The sequence below is a fragment of the Microtus ochrogaster genome, chromosome 16 (genome assembly GCF_000317375.1).
Source record: "Microtus ochrogaster isolate Prairie Vole_2 chromosome 16, MicOch1.0, whole genome shotgun sequence".
NCBI classification, from domain to species: Eukaryota; Metazoa; Chordata; class Mammalia; order Rodentia; family Cricetidae; genus Microtus; species Microtus ochrogaster.
The window spans coordinates 38,562,579-38,569,236 of NC_022018.1; the positions used below are offsets into that span (position 1 = coordinate 38,562,579).

The 6,658-nt window shown below is 45.9% G+C and overlaps 1 protein-coding gene and 1 pseudogene across 1 annotated transcript in view; one reads left to right on the forward strand and one right to left on the reverse strand.

Moving 5' to 3' along the window:
* The window catches only part of LOC101998143 (serpin B6), a 103,682-nt gene that overhangs the window by 55,387 nt on the left and 41,637 nt on the right, over positions 1–6,658 (reverse strand). The gene's annotated exons all lie outside the window — the stretch shown is intronic.
* The window catches only part of LOC101985535, an 11,184-nt pseudogene continuing 7,449 nt past the window's right edge, over positions 2,924–6,658 (forward strand).

A 6,658-nucleotide genomic window follows, 5' to 3' on the forward strand; every position in this document is an offset into this window, starting at 1 on the left:
CTATGTTAAAGTTAAAGCCTTTCTTTTTTGTTTAAACAGAAAAAGGGGAAATGATGTGGGAGTGATTTCTTATTAATAAAGAAACTGCCTAGGTCCCTTGATAGGCCAACCCTTAGGTTGGTGGAGTAAACAGAACAGAATGCTAGGAGAAAGAAGCAGAATCAGTGAGTTGCCATGATTGTCCCACTCCAGACAGACGCCGGTTAAGATCTTTCCTGGTAAGCCAGCTCATGAGCTACATGGATATTAGAAATGGGCTAGTCCAGGTGTGAGAGTTAGCAGAGAAAAGGCTAGATGTAATGGGCCAAGCGGTGTTTAAAAGAATAAAGTTTCCGTGTAATTATTTCGGGTATAAAGCTAGCCATGTGGGCGGCCGGGTGCCGGGGACGCAGCCCTGCCACTCTTAATTCAACACCCACAGACTTGACAGTGAAGTGAACAGACAGCCAGAACCATGGTCATGGTAATGAGGCCGAGAGGGTAACCAAAGGCTTCTGCTGTCTCCAGGTGCATGTACTTCTGCCCCCACTACATGTAGCATAGTTAAAAACCTAAAATCATAGGAATCAGTCACATGCACACAAAGGAGTACTGTATAGCTGGGGAAAAGAATAAGCAAGATCTTTCATATGGAGGTGTCAGGGTCTGAAGCCCCAACGTAAAGAATATTTTCCCTAACTTGACAGGTATGGAGGCACGGGAAATAATGAGACACAGTTCACACAGCAATATCGGAAGGGCATCTCAGGCTTCATTCATTCTTGATGATCTACCCGCCTTTATTATTCAAACATCTTTTATTTTCCCAGGTAAACCAAGGTGGAACCTCATTAATATTCTCTTTCTGGGGACTCAGGAGGACCATCACACCTGCAACTCAGTCACCAGCTTGGAATCCACACCTCTCCCCAGGCCTTCTACATATTAACAAAAGAGAAGGAGAAATACATCCTGAGCCTTTTTTTGGTGGCTACCAGTGGTCTGGCAGGATTGCAGCTGCCCTTGGAAACTAAGCACAGCCAGAACCTGGCTGCAAATATCTTGTATAAAATATGGGCCTACATACACACACAGACATACAAATATACCCAGTACATACACACACACACACACACACACACACACACACACGATCCTGAATTATTGATCACAGAATATTAGGAATATTAGTCTTTTTAGGAAAGGGAAAATTACAGTTCTACGTAGAATTTTAATATATCCACATTCATCCTATATACACACAGTATTTTGCATAAAAATGCTGTAAGGATAAAATGGAATAAAATCTTGGATTGGAGGGGCTGGAAAGATGTCTAAGAGCTAAGAGCAGGTACTGCTCTTCCAGAGGATGACAGTCCAGTTCCCAGTTCACAACTCTAGTTCCAGGGGTCATTACACTGTCTTCTTCCCTCTGAAGGCACTGAGAACCATGTATACGAACCCATATTTGACACAGTATACACACACAATTATCTAAAAGTCTTAAAAACAAGCAAAAGAAAAACCCTCTTAAAACGAGAGTGGAATAAATGACGGATGGGCGAGGAGGGATAGTAAGATGTTTTGAGAATTCCTTTGCTTCTTCAGTACTTCAAAGATAAAACTTTACAGCTGGGGTGGCCTCCCGTTTTTTGGTTTTTTTGTTTTTTTTTTTTTTTGCCTCCTAGTTTTCTACCAACATATTCTAAGCAGAGGGGCCAAGGTCACTGGTTAACATTCTATAAATTAGGACAGTACACACAGAAATAGCCACTGTAAATGTGAACATGGTCATTGGTGGGAACCCTGGGTTTAGGGTAAGGGCAAAGGAGACAGCAAAGAATCTAATGTTTTAGAGCTGACCTTTCCTTTAAGGTTTAAAACTCGACCAGCATTCTCCCCACAAGCTCAGCCTGCTTCCTAGAAGGAACACAAGATGGCAGACAGGGTTTTCATTTTCATCTATGCGAAATATCAGCGCTTGCAAGACTGACTTTTCCAGAATGGAGTAGTGGAGTCCTTGGACATGTGCACTGACCGCTTCTCTGTTTCTGTGCCTGCGGGACAGGTGCTCTGCCTTCACCCCAGTAAAGTCTTTCCCCCTCACTTTAAACGTCTGTCCTGAAGCCGGGCAGTGGTGGCACATGCCTTTAATCCCAGCACTCGGGAGGCAGAGGCAGGTGGATCTCTGTGTCTGTGAGTTCGAGGCCAGCCTGGTCTACAAGAGCTAGTTCCAGGACAGGCTCCAAAACCACAGAGAAACCCTGTCTCGAAAAAAAAAAAAAAAGTCTGTCCTGCTCTGTCACATTTATGTCCATCCCCCAAATGCTGGTATACTTCTGGTGTCACTAAGGCTGACAAACGGTCTAAAGGGCACAGTAAACAGGCTGTAGAAAACCACCCAGAGACTCCAGCCTGAGTTTAATAACATTACTGCATTCCTATGGTCAAGAGTTAGCCAAAGCCTCAGGAAAGTACCAGAAAGATCGGTGGCAGCTGGCCTGGAGCCAGAGGATGGGCTAGGTTGTTGGGCGTCAGTAGCTTCCCTGGCCCTTCTCTTGGCTAAGGGCTGTGGCCCAGCCTCCAGCCTCCGCCTGCTTCCCCATCCCCTCAGGTATTTGAGGCAAGTCGAGCAGCCAGAGCCTCCTTATCTCTTCTCTGCAAGCTTCTTACCAGGAAACAGAGTCCCGGGTATGCTCTTCTGTGGGCTAGATGTGGGCTAGCCCTGGCACGGGGCTCTGGGGACCTGGGACACCGAGGATTTGAGGTCTGGGGACGTTAGCGGGTGTAGCCTGTGGCAAGGTCCCAGCTTGGGTTCCCTGTTGTGCTCAGCGGCTTAGGTGGCTGGTGATGCAGATTGGTTAGTAGCCTTCCATTTCTTGCCAGTTGGTGCTGTGGCCGCCCTCCCAGATCCTCCAGAGTCCTTAGAGGAGGCTGGCACAGGATGGGGGCAACTCGGAGCCGGCCCGGCTGATGTGCCAGGGTCCCAGGCTACAGGTGACCACTCATGTTTTTTGTCACGAGTGATCCTGGAGACTTCGGAGACGCGGGATGTTGACTCACTGTGGCAGGTCTTGGGATCTGGGGTGTGAGTGTGGGCGGTGTTCGGAGAGAGGCCAAAGGCTGGGTGCTCAGACCCCTCTTTCCTTTCCAGTGTGCCTGGGTCTCCCAGTGGCGAGGCCCCACTTGTGCTGGGAAGTCCTGACAAATCCTCAGTAGAGCGAGGCCTGAAAACATAAATACTTACGAGAAACCATTCCAGATCTTTGAATTATTTTCCATTAATCTCATTTCAGGCAAATCGTTGAGAGATTTGATGTCTGTCGGGCTAGGAGGAAGGACATGAGCAAAGTTTTGACAGAGTTTCTGTACCAGATGAAATTGGCATGTGAGTTTGGTTTTTTCCTCCCTTCCTCTTGTTACGCTGTCAGGACCGCTTTGTGTTCCTTTACTATTCTCAATTAAAATCACTTGTCCTGATTTCCTCCCTCAACCCCCTCTTCCCCTCCATTTGCATCCCAGCCAGTCTTGAAATAGAGAGCATTTTCTATAGCTTCCCCAGAACTGTGATTGCAGGTATCGTGCCTGGCCACAGTCCTTTGATCTAGAGAACCCATTTCTCTGAATTAATTTTTTCTTGCCTGTCTTCCAATTAACACCCCTCTTTTATAAGGCAGCATGTGATTACATTTAGTCACTATTTGAATTATTTCTATTATTAAATTATTATTTAATTATTAAATAAGGTATTTCATTTTAAGATCCATAATCCTTACTGCAAAGTCTCCTCCAGGATGAAGACACTTTCCCAGGTTGCAGGGTTTGGAACCGGGGTGTCTTTGGGTTCTTTGATCAGCTGACTACAGCTGTAGCTGTAAAGCTGCGCAAGTTATTCTGTTCTCATCACTAAAACTGGCCACCTTCTCTTTTCTGCAGCCTGTTACTTTCCTTTCCCATGTTCTGAGTTCCCAGCATCAGGGGAGCTGATGGGAAATCATAGAATGTTGTACTGTCTAACTGGGGAAAAGGAATTTGGCAACTGTGTACGATGATGTCAGAGCTATCAGGCCCTGCTTCTAGAGCTGCCTGCTCCCAGGCTGCACTGCTGCACTTGTGGACATCCTGGCTGGTGGGTCCAGCACTGACCCGAGTTAGCCCAGCCGGGTGGTATCACTTCTTGCAAGTCCCTTTACTTTCCAGGTGGGGTATTTCCCCTTTGTTCACGGAGCCCCAGCATCACTGTGTGAGTGAGAGTGAAGAAGCAGCCTACACATCAGCCTGTATTTATGTGATACTGATTTTAATTCCTTGTTCCAGGCTCGCTATCATGGATCCTCTTCGGGAAGCAAATGGCACCTTTGCCTTAAACCTTTTGAAAATCCTGGGTGAAGACAGCTCTAAAAATGTGTTTTTCTCACCCATGAGCATCTCCTCATCCCTGGCCATGGTCTTCATGGGGGCAAAGGGAAACACCGCAAACCAGATGGCTCAGGTAAGCAGCAGCATTTCACAGCAGCTGAATACCATGAACTGTCTGTTGAGTTGGTCCTACACATTCTCAGTCTCAAGAAAAATCCATCTTGAGGAGCAAATGGAATGAATTGGGCTAGGGCTATGGTTGGAGACTAGAGAGGAAGGATGCACCCTATACCTGTTAGGGCTCATTCACTAACTCCTCGGTGCTCACAGTATGTAAGTGAGGGTTAGCTTAAGTAAAAACACCAAAGGGTGGTACCAGAGTCCTCTGTGATACCCACTGTCTTCTCTCTGGCCCTAATGAACCTTAGCATTTTCACAGGTAAGGAATTCTCGAATGGGGCAGCCTTGACTGGAAGGCCAGGGACATGTCCATTAGGGCTCTTCTTGGACTGAGTGCTTTAGCTGCAGAGGTTTCTGAACTGCAGAGACAGGCTGTCCTGGCATTAGAGGAGGAGACTACCTTGGGCTGTGGCTTTGTATTCTGGATTAATTCTTTGCAGCACCTTTTTGTTTTTACAAGGCATACTGTGTTTGTTGTTTTCTCAACCTGAAGAGAGTTAAGGCATAGAGACTTGCTTTCAGTTTACACTCTTTTTGTCTTTTAATTCCAAGCTATTACAGCCACTGTAGGCAGTTTACCTGTTTCCTAGGGGAGCAGCTGAAGTCATTTGCACAGCACTTTCAGAGGCTTCAAAGGTTTATGGAATTGTATCTAAGGTCTGGTACCCAGGTGCTCACTGTTGGCTGGGGTCTTGCTTCTCTTTCAAGCTGCTGTATGTGGTACAGTTACTCCAGGACGTTACAGGTGGCCTCCTGCAGGATGGCTTGGATTTCCTTCCACCATGGTGCCTGGAAATAAGATTATAAATGTGGCAGCTGCCAGGCCTTTTAAAGCCCCAGCCTGGAACAGGGTCCCTCTCCTACATTCTGTTGGGCAGACAGTGCTGGGTCCAGTCCAGACTCTGGAGCAGGCAGGACACAGCGTGATCTGAGGTCAGAACTGAATACACTTAGCAGGTCTGGCTGGTAGCCGTGCTTGAAGCCAGAGCACAGTTAGTGGACAGGAAGAGCTGGGCTTGTGAAGGGCTGTTTCTGCTCAGACCAGGGCTGACAGGGTACAAGGGAGGACCCTAGAGAGGGAAGAGTCCAGGTACTTTCATCTTCAATTGTGTGGTTCTTTGAGTGGCAGGAAGGATCTATAAGGTTTTGAGGATGGGTTTAGTGTTGACTCATTCCCTGTAGCTGGGCCTGCTGAAGCCGTGTTTTAATCTGTTGATTTCAGGCACTGTCTTTGGATAAATGCAGTGGCAATGGAGGTGGAGATGTCCACCAGGGCTTCCAGTCACTTCTCACCGAAGTGAACAAGACTGGCACACAGTACTTGCTCAAAACAGCCAACAGGCTCTTCGCAGAGAAGACTTGTGACCTTCTAGCAGTGAGTATCATGCGTTACACAGGTCCTCAGAAGCTAAGGATTCACCCTACTTTCTTGCCCACTAATGTGGTTCTGTGTTTGTTTACAAGCTTTGAAACCACACTGCATAGATCGTTCTTGTACAGACTGTCTCAGCAGGAGCCATCCTCTACCACTGCCCCTTCACAAATAAGAGATTTTCATATAGAGTGATGTATGTGTTCTGTACATACAGAAATATAGTTGCTGAGAATTTTCTTACCTGTCTTATTTATGTTCTTTTCTTTCCTTCTTTGAATCTCAGTATAGAATAACTCTGTTTCATTATTATTGTTGCTATCCTAAATGGCTAGAGATACCAGCAGAGTGTTCATTTCTATCCCTGTCAGAGGATTGTACAACCTTAATCTTTTAAATTTTGGTCTTCAGAGTGGAACTTTTTTTTTTTTTTGGCACAATCTCAAATTGAGCACACCTAAATCCAAAGAAATCTGAAACCTGAATGGAACTCAGGTTTCATTTCTAGCACCCACATGACAGCTCACCACCATCTGTAGCTACAGTTCTGAAGAATCTGAAGCCTTTTTCTGGCTTTGCAGACACAGGCACCCATGATACACTGATACACATGTAGACATAATACTTATTCACATAAAAAATAAATAATAATTTAAATAATAAAATAATGCCTCCAGATTCAATGCAATCCCCATCAAAATCCCATCAAAATTCTTCACAGATCTGGAGAAGACAATAATCAACTTCATATGGAAAAACAAAAAACCC